This window comes from Chiloscyllium punctatum, chromosome 29, assembly GCF_047496795.1.
Source record: "Chiloscyllium punctatum isolate Juve2018m chromosome 29, sChiPun1.3, whole genome shotgun sequence".
Classification (NCBI taxonomy): Eukaryota; Metazoa; Chordata; class Chondrichthyes; order Orectolobiformes; family Hemiscylliidae; genus Chiloscyllium; species Chiloscyllium punctatum.
The window spans coordinates 22,653,459-22,669,634 of record NC_092767.1 but is presented as its reverse complement, the minus strand read 5'-3'; the positions used below and the strand labels follow the sequence as shown (position 1 = coordinate 22,669,634).

Sequence of the window (16,176 nt, the reverse complement as noted above, 5' to 3'; positions counted from 1 at the left end):
TTTATTTAGTGCTTCCTCTATCTCCACTGACTCCACATACGACTTCCCACTATTATCCTTGATTGTCCCAAATTTAACTCTCGTCATTCTTTTAGTGCTCACATACCTATGGAAAGCCTTAGGGTTAACCCTGATCCTATCTGCCAACAACTTCTCATGTCTCCTCCTGGTTCTTCTCAGCTCTCTTTTTAGGTCTTTCCTGATATCGTTGGAACCCTCGAGCGCTCGAACTGAGTTTTCACGTTTTCTCCTAACATAAGACTTCTTGTTCTTCTTGACCAGGGTTTCCACTAGCTTAGTAAAGCACGGCTCACGCGTTCTATATCTTACTCCCTCCCTGACAGGTACATACTTATCTAGGACACACAGGAGCTTTTCCTTGAATAACCTCCACATTTTTAATGTGCTCACCCCCTACAGTTTCCTACCCCACTCTACGATTCCTAAATCTTACCTCATTGCATCGTGATTTCCCTTCCACCAGCTGAAACTCTTGCTCCGTGGAGTACACCTATCCCTTTCCATCACGAAAGTAAACCTGAGAGAATTGTGATCGCTGTCTCCACAGTGCTCACCTACTTCCAAATCTAAAACCTGGCCAGGCTCACTACCCAGTACTAAATCGAAAGTGGCTTCTTCCCTTGAAGGCATGTCTACATACTGTGTCAGGAAGCCCTCCCGCACACAGTGGACAAAAACTGACCCATCTATAGTACTCGTACTGTAGTGATCTCAGTCAATATTTGGATACTGTCTTGAGTGTTCCAGAGTTTTTCATTATCCCACAGTCCAGATGAAGTTTGTATTCCTCGCGTACGGGAGCGAGAATTCTTTCAATGTCTCAGATCAGTTCCTGTGCCGAGAAGATCAGAGTCAATGTCCCTTCCTCTACTCGGACTGACAATTTACACTTCTTGTATCTCCTATGATTCCATTTCCCAAAGGGTTTCTCAAGATTTCCAAAGCTGGAGCCTAAATTATATGGTTTGCTTCCTAATCATTTTTCCAACTGCCAACTGACAATATTTTCACAGTAACTCTTCACAATCCTCTGGCTTGCACAATGTCCAGGGATGAGAATTCCCGTTTGGTGGAGAGAGTTCCTAGGCTGGTGAGTTTCACTTTGGAACAAAGATGGTTAAGTGGCAATTTCCTGCGGTCGTTTGTAATGATGGGAGAGGGAGCGGTGGGGAATGAGCACTCTGACGAGCAGGAGGAAGTGTTGCCAATGACCAGAGTCAGAGAACAGAGGACAAGGGATGAAAGGACTCTAATGAAAAGCAGCACTTCTGCTCAGGGCGTTCAATAACAACTGCAGAAACCCGATGTGTCGAGCAGTGTATCTGGAAAGAGAAACAGAGATCATGTTTTAAATGTGGAGCATTTCTGATGAAGAACTCGAGTTTCTCAAGTCTAATCAAATTACAGGCCTGGTTTGCAAAACAGGCTTTCTGAACTTTGAATAGTTCCAGCAGGAAAGCGTTCATAACGTAGTCAGCAGGATTCGAACCTACGTGGGGAAACCCCAATGGATTTCTAATCCATCGCCTTAACCACTCGGCCATGACTACAGACAGCACCGCCCCCTGAGCATTGACCAAATCAGCCGTGATCTCATTGAAAGCTGCCGCTGACTTGAGTTACATGTTTCCATCTCCATTCATACCTTTGCTGTCATTTGTAAGGTGCGAGACACCAATGTAAAAGAAGAAAAGCACAAAGTTAGGACAAGATATTTGCAGCAAAATTGGTTCAACATTATTTATTGAAAGGAAAATCACACTTGGCAATTTGCTAGACCGCTTTGCGAACATGACCAGCAGAGGTAATCAAGGGAGCTATTGATCTGAGTATTCTTGGCCATGAAACAAACAAAGGTTAGTGACATATTCATTTCTCTTTTTAGCGAACGAAATGGTCTTTCCTGATGGTTAAAATGAAAGAGATGGTTCCCAATAAAAGACAGAGATTAAGTCGCTTGTAGATACACTTCAATGTGATACGATTCACTTTCAGCCCCTAATTACCCCAGAGATGGAGGGGGTGAGTTACTTTTCTTCACTCTTCAACTCGACAGCATGGAGGTACAGACATGAAACCGCTAGAGATGGAGTTCTTGAATTGGGAACCAGCGACACTGAAGGAACGAGGCAAAAGTGAGGACTGCAGTTGCTGGAAACCTGATTTTAGATCAGAAAATTTTGGAAAAGCACAGCAGCATCCGAGGAGCAGGAAAGTCGATGTTTCTGTTGCCAGTCTTTCTGCGTTCCGCAATCAATTTTCGTTTTTGGCTCAGATTTCCAGCAACTGCAGCTATTCGTATTATGTTAACATTCATAATGTTTTGGACAAAACCAATGACCTGCTAGCATCGGAAAATCGGCAGAAGTACTGGTACACCGACATGTTAGCTGAACAATACCAGCATTCCATGAGCCGGAATACGATCCGGGCCACGGTTCTGAGAGTATGGAATCCTCACAAGTAAATAACAAGACAAGGCGATAGATACTGTCGTATTTGGTGTAAATAAAACACACTTTATGAACATTTTCAACTTGTCTTCGTAGATGTACAAAGTGGGAAAAGGCCATTCCACCTGTGTGCATCGCGGCTAATCAGAGAGCCAATCATTCCAGTCGCAGTTTCCAACTTTGGCCCAAACTTTCGTGTGTTCTAATTTTCCCAGTGCAAATGTCAATGACTTTATCCTGTGTTCTGAAATGGCACAATAATGGGGCAGATGTGTGACCTTTGCACAGCGACTTGTAACTCTTTTGAGGAACTTATGCTCATTTTCACCCACAAAGGGAGACACGCAGAAAGATACCCCCAAAGCGACAGAGGTCTCCGTCGTGGTGAGCTGGAATTTGAAATGGATAATAGGACAAATGCAAGTTTCAAATGTGGAAGCACAGAAGCGACGTCCCGGCAGGACATCACAGGGGAGCGTCAACGTGGGGCACGGTTAAAGTCAGACATTCCCCTCGAGCCAGGTAGGACTCGAACCTACAATCTTCTGATCCGAAGTCAGACGCGTTATCCATTACGCCACTGGCCCAACAGACACGCACACCGCTGGCAGAATGTCGATATGTAATGCCATTGACTTTCACGGAATCAGAATTAAAAAGGTGAACAAGCAGCGAAGAAAATCACCAACACTGCTTCACTTCGAAGTTTCCAATTTGTGAAGCAGTGACTTTCACTGGCAAAGGAGAAACATTTGTCCTCAGCTGCCTGCTTCGGGGTCGCCTCCTTCTCTGCTGGAAGTTTCCATCGTTTTATTCGCAGTCCCGACGCGAATTCATGATCCACTCCAGTGAAAACCTGTCATGGTGTCGTCTAAGCAAGACCCTGCCGAAACTCTGCGAGAGACATCTGGTCATTTCGAGCTCAGGATGTGGAATTAGACGAGCTGCGTGACACCTTTTATTGGCGCCGCCACTTCACTGCAAATTAGCGGCTCAAAACGAGCCGTTGTTAGCATCAGCTTGATTTGTACCTTCCTGTCGTGCATTTGCTGAACAACATCAGATAGATCCCGTCCGGCCCAGCCGACTTATCTATTTTCACACTCTGCAGTATTTCTAATATCTCTTCCATGTGAACCTCAATCTCTTCTGGTCTAGACGCAAGTATCTCTCTATCTTCCTCGCCAACATTTTCATTATCTATAGCGAACTCTGTCGAAAAATATTTATTTAGTGCTTCCTCTATCTCCACTTACTCCACATACGACTTCCCACTATTATCCTTGATTGTCCCAAATTTAACTCTCGTCATTCTTTTAGTGCTCACATACCTATGGAAAGCCTTAGGGTTAACCCTGATCCTATCTGCCAACAACTTCTCATGTCTCCTCCTGGTTCTTCTCAGCTCTCTTTTTAGGTCTTTCCTGATATCGTTGGAACCCTCGAGCGCTCGAACTGAGTTTTCACGTTTTCTCCTAACATAAGACTTCTTGTTCTTCTTGACCAGGGTTTCCACTAGCTTAGTAAAGCACGGCTCACGCGTTCTATATCTTACTCCCTCCCTGACAGGTACATACTTATCTAGGACACACAGGAGCTTTTCCTTGAATACCCTCCACATTTTTAATGTGCTCACCCCCTACAGTTTCCTACCCCACTCTACGATTCCTAAATCTTACCTCATTGCATCGTGATTTCCCTTCCACCAGCTGAAACTCTTGCTCCGTGGAGTACACCTATCCCTTTCCATCACGAAAGTAAACCTGAGAGAATTGTGATCGCTGTCTCCACAATGCTCACCTACTTCCAAATCTAAAACCTGGCCAGGCTCATTACCCAGTACTAAATCGAAAGTGGCTTCTTCCCTTGAAGGCATGTCTACATACTGTGTCAGGAAGCCCTCCCGCACACAGTGGACAAAAACTGACCCATCTATAGTACTCGTACTGTAGTGCTCTCAGTCAATATTTGGATACTGTCTTGAGTGTTCCAGAGTTTTTCATTATCCCACAGTCCAGATGAAGTTTGTATTCCTCGCGTACGGGAGCGAGAATTCTTTCAATGTCTCAGATCAGTTCCTGTGCCGAGAAGATCAGAGTCAATGTCCCTTCCTCTACTCGGACTGACAATTTACACTTCTTGTATCTCCTATGATTCCATTTCCCAAAGGGTTTCTCAAGATTTCCAAAGCTGGAGCCTAAATTATATGGTTTGCTTCCTAATCATTTTTCCAACTGCCAACTGACAATATTTTCACAGTAACTCTTCACAATCCTCTGGCTTGCACAATGTCCAGGGATGAGAAGTCCCGTTTGGTGGAGAGAGTTCCTAGGCTGGTGAGTTTCACTTTGGAACAAAGGTGGTTAAGTGGCAATTTCCTGCGGTCGTTTGTAATGATGGGAGAGGGAGCGGTGGGGAATGAGCACTCTGACGAGCAGGAGGAAGTGTTGCCAATGACCAGAGTCAGAGAACAGAGGACAAGGGATGAAAGGAATCTAATGAAAAGCAGCACTTCTGAAAGAGCGTTCAATAAAACTGCAGAAACCCGATGTGTCGAGCAGTGTATCTGGAAAGAGAAACAGAGATCATGTTTTAAATGTGGAGCATTTCTGATGAAGAACTCGAGTTTCTCAAGTCTCATCAAATTACAGGCCTGGTTTGCAAAACAGGCTTTCTGAACTTTGAATAGTTCCAGCAGGAAAGCGTTCACAACGTAGTCAGCAGGATTCAAACCTACGTGGGGAAACCCCAATGGATTTCTAATCCATCGCCTTAACCACTCGGCCATGACTACAGACAGCACCGCCCCCTGAGCATTGACCAAATCAGCCGTGATCTCATTGAAAGCTGCTGCTGACTTGAGTTACATGTTTCCATCTCCATTCATACCTTTGCTGTCATTTGTAAGGTGCGAGACACCAATGTAAAAGAAGAAAAGCACAAAGTTAGGACAAGATATTTGCAGCAAAATTCGTTCAACATTATTTATTGAAAGGAAAATCACACTTGGCAATTTGCTAGACCGCTTTGCGAACATGACCAGCAGAGGTAATCAAGGGAGCTATTGATCTGAGTATTCTTGGCCATGAAACAAACAAAGGTTAGTGACATATTCATTTCTCTTTTTAGCGAACGAAATGGTCTTTCCTGATGGTTACAATGAAAGAGATGGTTCCCAATAAAAGACAGAGATTAAGTCGCTTGTAGATACACTTCAATGTGATACGATTCACTTTCAGCCCCTAATTACCCCAGAGATGGAGGGGGTGAGTTACTTTTCTTCACTCTTCAACTCGACAGCATGGAGGTACAGACATGAAACCGCTAGAGATGGAGTTCTTGAATTGGGAACCAGCGACACTGAAGGAACTAGGCAAAAGTGAGGACTGCAGTTGCTGGAAACCTGATTTTAGATCAGAAAATTTTGGAAAAGCACAGCAGCATCCGAGGAGCAGGAAAGTCGATGTTTCTGTTGCCAGTCTTTCTGCGTTCCGCAATCAATTTTCGTTTTTGGCTCAGATTTCCAGCAACTGCAGCTATTCGTATTATGTTAACATTCATAATGTTTTGGACAAAACCAATGACCTGCTAGCATCGGAAAATCGGCAGAAGTACTGGTACACCGACATGTTAGCTGAACAATACCAGCATTCCATGAGCCGGAATACGATCCGGGCCACGGTTCTGAGAGTATGGAATCCTCACAAGTAAATAACAAGACAAGGCGATAGATACTGTCGTATTTGGTGTAAATAAAACACACTTTATGAACATTTTCAACTTGTCTTCGTAGATGTACAAAGTGGGAAAAGGCCATTCCACCTGTGTGCATCGCGGCTAATCAGAGAGCCAATCATTCCAGTCGCAGTTTCCAACTTTGGCCCAAAGTCTCGTGTGTTCTAATGTTCCCAGTGCAAATGTCAATGACTTTATCCTGTGTTCTTAAATGGCACAATAATGGGGCAGATGTGTGACCTTTGCACAGCGACTTGTAACTCTTTTGAGGAACTTATGCTCATTTTCACCCACAAAGGGAGACACACAGAAAGATACCCCCAAAGCGACAGAGGTCTCCGTCGTGGTGAGCTGGAATTTGAAATGGATAATAGGACAAATGCAAGTTTCAAATGTGGAAGCACAGAAGCGACGTCCCGGCAGGACATCACAGGGGAGCGTCAACGTGGGGCACGGTTAAAGTCAGACATTCCCCTCGAGCCAGGTAGGACTCGAACCTACAATCTTCTGATCCGAGGTCAGACGCGTTATCCATTACGCCACTGGCCCAACAGACACGCACACCGCTGGCAGAATGTCGATATGTAATGCCATTGACTTTCACGGAATCAGAATTAAAAAGGTGAACAAGCAGCGAAGAAAATCACCAACACTGCTTCACTTCGAAGTTTCCAATTTGTGAAGCAGTGACTTTCACTGGCAAAGGAGAAACATTTGTCCTCAGCTGCCTGCTTCGGGGTCGCCTCCTTCTCTGCTGGAAGTTTCCATCGTTTTATTCGCAGTCCCGACGCGAATTCATGATCCACTCCAGTGAAAACCTGTCATGGTGTCGTCTAAGCAAGACCCTGCCGAAACTCTGCGAGAGACATCTGGTCATTTCGAGCTCAGGATGTGGAATTAGACGAGCTGCGTGACACCTTTTATTGGCGCCGCCACTTCACTGCAAATTAGCGGCTCAAAACGAGCCGTTGTTAGCATCAGCTTGATTTGTACCTTCCTGTCGTGCATTTGCTGAACAACATCAGATAGATCCCGTCCGGCCCAGCCGACTTATCTATTTTCACACTCTGCAGTATTTCTAATATCTCTTCCATGTGAACCTCAATCTCTTCTGGTCTAGACGCAAGTATCTCTCTATCTTCCTCGCCAACATTTTCATTATCTATAGCGAACTCTGTCGAAAAATATTTATTTAGTGCTTCCTCTATCTCCACTTACTCCACATACGACTTCCCACTATTATCCTTGATTGTCCCAAATTTAACTCTCGTCATTCTTTTAGTGCTCACATACCTATGGAAAGCCTTAGGGTTAACCCTGATCCTATCTGCCAACAACTTCTCATGTCTCCTCCTGGTTCTTCTCAGCTCTCTTTTTAGGTCTTTCCTGATATCGTTGGAACCCTCGAGCGCTCGAACTGAGTTTTCACGTTTTCTCCTAACATAAGACTTCTTGTTCTTCTTGACCAGGGTTTCCACTAGCTTAGTAAAGCACGGCTCACGCGTTCTATATCTTACTCCCTCCCTGACAGGTACATACTTATCTAGGACACACAGGAGCTTTTCCTTGAATAACCTCCACATTTTTAATGTGCTCACCCCCTACAGTTTCCTACCCCACTCTACGATTCCTAAATCTTACCTCATTGCATCGTGATTTCCCTTCCACCAGCTGAAACTCTTGCTCCGTGGAGTACACCTATCCCTTTCCATCACGAAAGTAAACCTGAGAGAATTGTGATCGCTGTCTCCACAGTGCTCACCTACTTCCAAATCTAAAACCTGGCCAGGCTCACTACCCAGTACTAAATCGAAAGTGGCTTCTTCCCTTGAAGGCATGTCTACATACTGTGTCAGGAAGCCCTCCCGCACACAGTGGACAAAAACTGACCCATCTATAGTACTCGTACTGTAGTGCTCTAAGTCAATATTTGGATACTGTCTTGAGTGTTCCAGAGTTTTTCATTATCCCACAGTCCAGATGAAGTTTGTATTCCTCGCGTACGGGAGCGAGAATTCTTTCAATGTCTCAGATCAGTTCCTGTGCCGAGAAGATCAGAGTCAATGTCCCTTCCTCTACTCGGACTGACAATTTACACTTCTTGTATCTCCTATGATTCCATTTCCCAAAGGGTTTCTCAAGATTTCCAAAGCTGGAGCCTAAATTATATGGTTTGCTTCCTAATCATTTTTCCAACTGCCAACTGACAATATTTTCACAGTAACTCTTCACAATCCTCTGGCTTGCACAATGTCCAGGGATGAGAAGTCCCGTTTGGTGGAGAGAGTTCCTAGGCTGGTGAGTTTCACTTTGGAACAAAGATGGTTAAGTGGCAATTTCCTGCGGTCGTTTGTAATGATGGGAGAGGGAGCGGTGGGGAATGAGCACTCTGACGAGCAGGAGGAAGTGTTGCCAATGACCAGAGTCAGAGAACAGAGGACAAGGGATGAAAGGACTCTAATGAAAAGCAGCACTTCTGCTCAGGGCGTTCAATAACAACTGCAGAAACCCGATGTGTCGAGCAGTGTATCTGGAAAGAGAAACAGAGATCATGTTTTAAATGTGGAGCATTTCTGATGAAGAACTCGAGTTTCTCAAGTCTCATCAAATTACAGGCCTGGTTTGCAAAACAGGCTTTCTGAACTTTGAATAGTTCCAGCAGGAAAGCGTTCATAACGTAGTCAGCAGGATTCGAACCTACGTGGGGAAAACCCAATGGATTTCTAATCCATCGCCTTAACCACTCGGCCATGACTACAGACAGCACCGCCCCCTGAGCATTGACCAAATCAGCCGTGATCTCATTGAAAGCTGCCGCTGACTTGAGTTACATGTTTCCATCTCCATTCATACCTTTGCTGTCATTTGTAAGGTGCGAGACACCAATGTAAAAGAAGAAAAGCACAGAGTTAGGACAAGATATTTGCAGCAAAATTGGTTCAACATTATTTATTGAAAGGAAAATCACACTTGGCAATTTGCTAGACCGCTTTGCGAACATGACCAGCAGAGGTAAGCAAGGGAGCTATTGATCTGAGTATTCTTGGCCATGAAACAAACAAAGGTTAGTGACATATTCATTTCTCTTTTTAGCGAACGAAATGGTCTTTCTTGATGGTTACAATGAAAGAGATGGTTCCCAATAAAAGACAGAGATTAAGTCGCTTGTAGATACACTTCAATGTGATACGATTCACTTTCAGCCCCTAATTACCCCAGAGATGGAGGGGGTGAGTTACTTTTCTTCACTCTTCAACTCGACAGCATGGAGGTACAGACATGAAACCGCTAGAGATGGAGTTCTTGAATTGGGAACCAGCGACACTGAAGGAACGAGGCAAAAGTGAGGACTGCAGTTGCTGGAAACCTGATTTTAGATCAGAAAATTTTGGAAAAGCACAGCAGCATCCGAGGAGCAGGAAAGTCGATGTTTCTGTTGCCAGTCTTTCTGCGTTCCGCAATCAATTTTCGTTTTTGGCTCAGATTTCCAGCAACTGCAGCTATTCGTATTATGTTAACATTCATAATGTTTTGGACAAAACCAATGACCTGCTAGCATCGGAAAATCGGCAGAAGTACTGGTACACCGACATGTTAGCTGAACAATACCAGCATTCCATGAGCCGGAATACGATCCGGGCCACGGTTCTGAGAGTATGGAATCCTCACAAGTAAATAACAAGACAAGGCGATAGATACTGTCGTATTTGGTGTAAATAAAACACACTTTATGAACATTTTCAACTTGTCTTCGTAGATGTACAAAGTGGGAAAAGGCCATTCCACCTGTGTGCATCGCGGCTAATCAGAGAGCCAATCATTCCAGTCGCAGTTTCCAACTTTGGCCCAAAGTCTCGTGTGTTCTAATGTTCCCAGTGCAAATGTCAATGACTTTATCCTGTGTTCTTAAATGGCACAATAATGGGGCAGATGTGTGACCTTTGCACAGCGACTTGTAACTCTTTTGAGGAACTTATGCTCATTTTCACCCACAAAGGGAGACACACAGAAAGATACCCCCAAAGCGACAGAGGTCTCCGTTGTGGTGAGCTGGAATTTGAAATGGATAATAGGACAAATGCAAAAGCACAGAAGCGACGTCCCGGCAGGACATCACAGGGGAGCGTCAACGTGGGGCACGGTTAAAGTCAGACATTCCCCTCGAGCCAGGGAGGACTCGAACCTACAATCTTCTGATCCGAAGTCAGACGCGTTATCCATTACGCCACTGGCCCAACAGACACGCACACCGCTGGCAGAATGTCGATATGTAATGCCATTGACTTTCACGGAATCAGAATTAAAAAGGTGAACAAGCAGCGAAGAAAATCACCAACACTGCTTCACTTCGAAGTTTCCAATTTGTGAAGCAGTGACTTTCACTGGCAAAGGAGAAACATTTGTCCTCAGCTGCCTGCTTCGGGGTCGCCTCCTTCTCTGCTGGAAGTTTCCATCGTTTTATTCGCAGTCCCGACGCGAATTCATGATCCACTCCAGTGAAAACCTGTCATGGTGTCGTCTAAGCAAGACCCTGCCGAAACTCTGCGAGAGACATCTGGTCATTTCGAGCTCAGGATGTGGAATTAGACGAGCTGCGTGACACCTTTTATTGGCGCCGCCACTTCACTGCAAATTAGCGGCTCAAAACGAGCCGTTGTTAGCATCAGCTTGATTTGTACCTTCCTGTCGTGCATTTGCTGAACAACATCAGATAGATCCCGTCCGGCCCAGCTGACTTATCTATTTTCACACTCTGCAGTATTTCTAATATCTCTTCCATGTGAACCTCAATCTCTTCTGGTCTAGACGCAAGTATCTCTCTATCTTCCTCGCCAACATTTTCATTATCTATAGCGAACGCTGTCGAAAAATATTTATTTAGTGCTTCCTCTATCTCCACTTACTCCACATACGACTTCCCACTATTATCCTTGATTGTCCCAAATTTAACTCTCGTCATTCTTTTAGTGCTCACATACCTATGGAAAGCCTTAGGGTTAACCCTGATCCTATCTGCCAACAACTTCTCATGTCTCCTCCTGGTTCTTCTCAGCTCTCTTTTTAGGTCTTTCCTGATATCGTTGGAACCCTCGAGCGCTCGAACTGAGTTTTCACGTTTTCTCCTAACATAAGACTTCTTGTTCTTCTTGACCAGGGTTTCCACTAGCTTAGTAAAGCACGGCTCACGCGTTCTATATCTTACTCCCTCCCTGACAGGTACATACTTATCTAGGACACACAGGAGCTTTTCCTTGAATAACCTCCACATTTTTAATGTGCTCACCCCCTACAGTTTCCTACCCCACTCTACGATTCCTAAATCTTACCTCATTGCATCGTGATTTCCCTTCCACCAGCTGAAACTCTTGCTCCGTGGAGTACACCTATCCCTTTCCATCACGAAAGTAAACCTGAGAGAATTGTGATCGCTGTCTCCACAGTGCTCACCTACTTCCAAATCTAAAACCTGGCCAGGCTCACTACCCAGTACTAAATCGAAAGTGGCTTCTTCCCTTGAAGGCATGTCTACATACTGTGTCAGGAAGCCCTCCCGCACACAGTGGACAAAAACTGACCCATCTATAGTACTCGTACTGTAGTGATCTCAGTCAATATTTGGATACTGTCTTGAGTGTTCCAGAGTTTTTCATTATCCCACAGTCCAGATGAAGTTTGTATTCCTCGCGTACGGGAGCGAGAATTCTTTCAATGTCTCAGATCAGTTCCTGTGCAGAGAAGATCAGAGTCAATGTCCCTTCCTCTACTCGGACTGACAATTTACACTTCTTGTATCTCCTATGATTCCATTTCCCAAAGGGTTTCTCAAGATTTCCAAAGCTGGAGCCTAAATTATATGGTTTGCTTCCTAATCATTTTTCCAACTGCCAACTGACAATATTTTCACAGTAACTCTTCACAATCCTCTGGCTTGCCCAATGTCCAGGGATGAGAAGTCCCGTTTGGTGGAGAGAGTTCCTAGGCTGGTGAGTTTCACTTTGGAACAAAGATGGTTAAGTGGCAATTTCCTGCGGTCGTTTGTAATGATGGGAGAGGGAGCGGTGGGGAATGAGCACTCTGACGAGCAGGAGGAAGTGTTGCCAATGACCAGAGTCAGAGAACAGAGGACAAGGGATGAAAGGACTCGAATGAAAAGCAGCACTTCTGCTCAGGGCGTTCAATAACAACTGCAGAAACCCGATGTGTCGAGCAGTGTATCTGGAAAGAGAAACAGAGATCATGTTTTAAATGTGGAGCATTTCTGATGAAGAACTCGAGTTTCTCAAGTCTAATCAAATTACAGGCCTGGTTTGCAAAACAGGCTTTCTGAACTTTGAATAGTTCCAGCAGGAAAGCGTTCATAACGTAGTCAGCAGGATTCGAACCTACGTGGGGAAAACCCAATGGATTTCTAATCCACCGCCTTAACCACTCGGCCATGACTACAGACAGCACCGCCCCTTGAGCATTGACCAAATCAGCCGTGATCTCATTGAAAGCTGCCGCTGACTTGAGTTACATGTTTCCATCTCCATTCATACCTTTGCTGTCATTTGTAAGGTGCGAGACACCAATGTAAAAGATGAAAAGCACAAAGTTAGGACAAGATATTTGCAGCAAAATTGGTTCAACATTATTTATTGAAAGGAAAATCACACTTGGCAATTTGCTAGACCGCTTTGCGAACATGACCAGCAGAGGTAATCAAGGGAGCTATTGATCTGAGTATTCTTGGCCATGAAACAAACAAAGGTTAGTGACATATTCATTTCTCTTTTTAGCGAACGAAATGGTCTTTCCTGATGGTTACAATGAAAGAGATGGTTCCCAATAAAAGACAGAGATTAAGTCGCTTGTAGATACACTTCAATGTGATACGATTCACTTTCAGCCCCTAATTACCCCAGAGATGGAGGGGGTGAGTTACTTTTCTTCACTCTTCAACTCGACAGCATGGAGGTACAGACATGAAACCGCTAGAGATGGAGTTCTTGAATTGGGAACCAGCGACACTGAAGGAACGAGGCAAAAGTGAGGACTGCAGTTGCTGGAAACCTGATTTTAGATCAGAAAATTTTGGAAAAGCACAGCAGCATCCGAGGAGCAGGAAAGTCGATGTTTCTGTTGCCAGTCTTTCTGCGTTCCGCAATCAATTTTCGTTTTTGGCTCAGATTTCCAGCAACTGCAGCTATTCGTATTATGTTAACATTCATAATGTTTTGGACAAAACCAATGACCTGCTAGCATCGGAAAATCGGCAGAAGTACTGGTACACCGACATGTTAGCTGAACAATACCAGCATTCCATGAGCCGGAATACGATCCGGGCCACGGTTCTGAGAGTATGGAATCCTCACAAGTAAATAACAAGACAAGGCGATAGATACTGTCGTATTTGGTGTAAATAAAACACACTTTATGAACATTTTCAACTTGTCTTCGTAGATGTACAAAGTGGGAAAAGGCCATTCCACCTGTGTGCATCGCGGCTAATCAGAGAGCCAATCATTCCAGTCGCAGTTTCCAACTTTGGCCCAAAGTCTCGTGTGTTCTAATGTTCCCAGTGCAAATGTCAATGACTTTATCCTGTGTTCTTAAATGGCACAATAATGGGGCAGATGTGTGACCTTTGCACAGCGACTTGTAACTCTTTTGAGGAACTTATGCTCATTTTCACCCACAAAGGGAGACACACAGAAAGATACCCCCAAAGCGACAGAGGTCTCCGTTGTGGTGAGCTGGAATTTGAAATGGATAATAGGACAAATGCAAGTTTCAAATGTGGAAGCACAGAAGCGACGTCCCGGCAGGACATCACAGGGGAGCGTCAACGTGGATCACGATTAAAGTCAGACATACCCCTTCGAACCAGGTAGGACTCGAACCTACAATCTTCTGATCTGAATTTAGACGCGTTATCCATTACGCCACTGGCCCAAGAGGCACACTCACCTGAAACAAACAAAGTTGAATTACATATTCATTTCTTTTTCTGGTGAAGGAACCGATCTTTCCAGATGCTCACAATGACAGAGATTTTTCCCAATTAAAGAGGAAAATAAGTCCCATCTCACGCTGACACCATCGTAAGCGCTGCTGTTTCACAATGCCACAGAGTCAGGGTCAATTCCCGCCTCAAGGAACTTAATGTGTGGAGTTTGCACGTTGTCCCCGTGGCTGCGTGCGCTTGCTCTGGTTTTGTCCCACGGTCCAAAAATGTACCGGTTAGTTGAAATCGCCGTGCTAAATTGACGGGGTTAAAGGAGAGGAATGCATTTGGTCTCGGGCGGGTCGGTGTGGAGTTGCTGGGCCGAAGGGCCTGTTTGCACATTGTAAGTATTCTAATCTACAGTAATCAATGACCAAGGTACAGCGCACGTTGTTCGATGGGCAAATATGACTTTTTGATTGTTTTTCTTCAAAGTTTCTTCCAATTCAAACAGGAGAGGAAGAAGGGAAATGAATGTCTCCCATAATTCTTGCCTTCTTTTATCATTCACAGGCGGTTTTTTTTCCTCTACTTTTTTTTAACACTGTGTTTACTGTTCGTGTTCTTGTCAGCCACACCGGCTGGTTTCCTCTTTCCTCAATGTTCCTCATCTCTACCCAAACACACTTTCCATCCTTATCTCCTGAATCAAAGTAATCTCTAACCATTGCATAATTGCCACGGAAACTGGGCTTTTCACACGCCTGTGTATGTCATTTTCCAATATTAATTGATCGTTTACTGTATTGCAATTGCGCACGAGAAGAGGAAAACAAAATAGAGGCCGGTGATCCTGGGTTTCAAACACACGTAATTGCAGCTAAAACAAAGGTGACTGCACACAATGCGATCACGGAAGCATGCACCAAACCGTCAGGAATCACACAATAAGTGCAATGCTGGATGTCATTTCCGGAACAGGACGAGAAACACAACAGAAATACGTCTCTTGGGTACTATTTTGGATGTATTTCTCAATAAACTATCTTGTGTTACATATGTTCCATCGGGAGGTACCTCACACAAGGAAGTAACCAGTGCTGCAGACGGTCATATAATCCGAGATCCAAGTCCTGGAGTCAGAGACACTCAGATCCCTGTGTGTCCCTGCAAGGAACAGCTGTGCATGGGGTTTACAGGGTAACTGAACTGCATGAATGCGGCTCGATAGTCGTCTGTCTGCTTCTCCTCTATAGTTTTCTGTGCAGTCCCTGCGTGCAATCTTGTCAACTACGTTTGTCCGGCACAAGATGGGCATTGGTCACTTGTCTCTGAGAGAGGCTGTTGGTTTATGTGTTGTCATAATTCCGAGTGTAAGGAGGAATCTGGCTGTCAGTTCCTAGAAACTTACTTTAATAAATGGAAGCGTGCGTTTTAACTTGCCGTGTGGCATATACTCATTGCAAAGTTTGTGCACTGCGAATCACGTTGTGGGACTATCCAATTTTGGCAAAGAATTTGTGTGGCATTCACGAGTTTCCACGACCAGCTATCCCTAGTAGCAATACGGACAAATGGCAAGAACTACAAATTCGATTAGAGCAGCACAAGTTTAATCTGACAGGGCAAACAGAAGGCAGCCAGAAGATTTCTGGGTGTAGGGCAATCACCCAAGGTACCTTTTCATGTGAAAGTCTGTGCATCAGTAGAATCTGGGACCAAAGTAGTCTATGTTGGTTATTCATATTCCAGACAACTTGCGTTGTTCCCTGTTTACTCTGAAAGTGAATAGACATAGTTATTTCACCGTTATTTCGAAAGAAGATCCTGCATTGAATCTGTTCGCCGTTTTTTGATGTTGTGGCGAAAAGGTGGGCAATCGCGATGTGAAACGTTGCTATGCTTTCATTTCCTTCATTACTGTCCAGGTGAGGGAGAAAGGTGATTGGCTCTCTCGATCAGATGGGGGCACCGGCGCATTAATGGCCGAATTTAATCACGGATATACTTGGAAATGTTCACTTTTAATGGTTCGTTGTT

At 44.5% G+C, this 16,176-nt stretch overlaps 7 non-coding genes across 7 annotated transcripts; all 7 read right to left on the bottom strand.

Moving 5' to 3' along the window:
• Positions 1-1,489: 1,489 nt before the first annotated feature.
• On the bottom strand, positions 1,490-1,571 carry trnas-aga (transfer RNA serine (anticodon AGA)). The gene has a single exon. It is a non-coding gene; the product is annotated as a tRNA-Ser (tRNA).
• A 1,417-nt stretch (positions 1,572-2,988) lies between these two features.
• On the bottom strand, positions 2,989-3,061 carry trnar-ucg (transfer RNA arginine (anticodon UCG)). The gene has a single exon. It is a non-coding gene; the product is annotated as a tRNA-Arg (tRNA).
• Positions 3,062-5,186: 2,125 nt separating this feature from the next.
• Positions 5,187-5,268, bottom strand: trnas-aga (transfer RNA serine (anticodon AGA)). The gene has a single exon. It is a non-coding gene; the product is annotated as a tRNA-Ser (tRNA).
• A 1,417-nt stretch (positions 5,269-6,685) lies between these two features.
• Positions 6,686-6,758, bottom strand: trnar-ucg (transfer RNA arginine (anticodon UCG)). The gene has a single exon. It is a non-coding gene; the product is annotated as a tRNA-Arg (tRNA).
• Positions 6,759-8,885: 2,127 nt separating this feature from the next.
• trnas-aga (transfer RNA serine (anticodon AGA)) lies at positions 8,886-8,967 on the bottom strand. The gene has a single exon. It is a non-coding gene; the product is annotated as a tRNA-Ser (tRNA).
• Positions 8,968-10,371: 1,404 nt separating this feature from the next.
• Positions 10,372-10,444, bottom strand: trnar-ucg (transfer RNA arginine (anticodon UCG)). Its single transcript has one exon. It is a non-coding gene; the product is annotated as a tRNA-Arg (tRNA).
• A 2,127-nt stretch (positions 10,445-12,571) lies between these two features.
• On the bottom strand, positions 12,572-12,653 carry trnas-aga (transfer RNA serine (anticodon AGA)). The gene has a single exon. It is a non-coding gene; the product is annotated as a tRNA-Ser (tRNA).
• Positions 12,654-16,176: the final 3,523 nt, after the last annotated feature.